This window comes from Mandrillus leucophaeus, unplaced genomic scaffold (genome assembly GCF_000951045.1).
Source record: "Mandrillus leucophaeus isolate KB7577 unplaced genomic scaffold, Mleu.le_1.0 Scaffold546, whole genome shotgun sequence".
Lineage (NCBI taxonomy): Eukaryota > Metazoa > Chordata > Mammalia > Primates > Cercopithecidae > Mandrillus > Mandrillus leucophaeus.
The window spans coordinates 1-2,434 of NW_012105875.1; positions in this window are offsets into that span (position 1 = coordinate 1).

Below are 2,434 nucleotides of genomic sequence, written 5' to 3' on the forward strand. Positions count from 1 at the left end.
GGTCAGAAGTGTTGGATTTTGGTGCATTTCGGATTTTGGATTTCTGGATTTGGGATGCTCAATTTGTAATATTGTAATTTTCCCATAAAAAGTTGTCAGGATTTTAGACCTTATGTTATGATGTGACTCTAGTAACAAAACAAAACAAAACAAAATTTGAAGGCAACATTAAAATGTTGTCATAAGTGGAAATTTTTACTGATGGTCCAAGTATCTAAGCTCAATTACTGGTAGTAGTATTTCTCTTGATACCCAATTAAGGTATAGGTGTGGGGTGAATTCCAGTAGGATCACATTATGCTCAAAGAAAGATGCCAAAGGTGATTTGAAATTAGCAAGTTCTTAAGTAGAAAGAGATCCGTTAAAAGGACAGAACTTGTCAGTGTGTCAACTACATAAAGGGAGGAATGATGCAGAATTTAAAGAAGGGATGTTTGTTATGTTAGTAAATATAGAAAGAACTCCCTGTTTCTAATTTCTGTGCAGAGTTAGGAAAAATGGGGAAGAGCCCAAAACAGGTATGTGAAGCGCTGTTTTCATTTTCTGTCAATCTCAGGAAATACAACTAGGGTTTAAGTTTGTGTGAATTAAGAAGAGTCTAAGTGAGATGCCATTGGGTCATGTGTCCCCCACACGAAGAATCCCAACTTATGAAAATGGCATCATCATGAAGAAACAATCGAATGTGGCCCAGGCAGGAAAACCATCAGATAGCACCCCCTGGTCACCTCCAACAGGTTCCCGAACCCAGCAGTATTCTCATTATGTGAATGTTACAGCCTTGGTAGTTGTCCCATAACTACAAAATTTAAAAATTACTATTGTCAATACAAAATGATAAATATGAAGTTGAATATATTGCTACATTTTTTCCTCCTACTCTTTTTGAACTTTCCTGTTTCATTTTTGGAAGTTTCTATTGACACATCCTCAAGCTAGGGATTCTTTCCTCAGCTGTGTGCATTCTACCAGTAAGCATCAAAAGCATTCTTCATTTCTCTAACAGCATTTTTTTTTTTTCTGAGATGGAGTCTCGCTCTATTGCCCAGGCTGGAGTGCAGTGGTACGATCTTGGCTCACGGCAAGCTCTGCTTCCCGGGTTCATGCCATTCTCCTGCCTCAGCCTCGCGTGTAGCTGGGACTACAGGCACCCGCCAGCACGCCCAGCTCATTTGTTTGTATTTTTAGTAGAGATGGGGTTTCACCGTGTTCGTCAGGAAGGTCTCGATCTCCTGACCACTTGATCCGCCCGCCTCGGCCTCCCAAAGTGTTGGGATTACAGACGTGAGCCACTGTGCCTGGCCATCTCGGAGGTATTTTAACTAGTTGTGGACTTTTGAGTTTGTTCAACTGTTTACTTACTGTTAGAACCGAGTGACAAATTTCAAGCTTCTTATATGCCTGACAGGAAACCTGAAGTCTCTAGAAAGTGACTGGAGAATGCGAGTTCCATAGTAGGCTGAGGATGGAGTCACGAGTGAAATGGGTGAAATCAGCCCATGGGCTTTGGAGACTACAAGCCTGTCCAGCTTCTGACACCCTGGTGAGTCAGTGCAAAGATTACAACAGTGACAGTAAACTAGCATGGCTGACTCCATCTGGCATCTAGTCTCAGGCTGGCTGTCCTCACTCATTCCTGGACATAGGCCAGGCTAACCATGGGAGGAATTTAGTTTATGGTTTAACTTTGAAGAAACAATGATAATAGTTCCTCCATAACACTAATACCATTATTTTGCTCAGGGATTGCCTTTGCAAAACTGGTGAAAGACCGTGAGAGTAAGATTATAGGAGAACAGTGAATTCTGCTAAAATGTAGGCACAGTTTCTATAATCCCTTACTGCTCAAATATCATTTGCCCAGAGTTTACAAAATTCGTAATCAATTGCTCCTATAGATAAGATCACTATTGTAGAACCTGAGATTGGTCTTTTGAGATGTTTCTCATTCTTTGCATTCTGGCAAGCCACTGATCTCATCCATACCCATTACTAATGGCTCAGCCAGTCACGTGGTCCCCACCTAGAGTCAGATTCAAGTACAAACAGATCATTTCCCTCTGCCCCCGTGATTCCATCCCCAAACAATCAGCAGTACCGATTTTTTAGTCCTGTGCCTCTGAAACTATCCTTGAATATCTCTGTCTAATGTTGACAGCTGGTACCATTCCTTCTGAAACTATTCCAATCAATAGAAAGAGGAAATTCTCCCTGACTCATTTTATGAGGCCAGCATCATCCTGATACCAAAGCCTGGCAGAGACACAACAAAAAAAGAGAATTTTAGACCAAAAACATCGATGCAAAAATCCTCAATAAAATACTGACAAACCGAATCTAGCAGCACATCAAAAAGCTTATCCACCATGATCAAGTGGGCTTCATCCCTGGGATGCAAGGCTGCTTCAACCTACACAAATCAATAAACGTAATC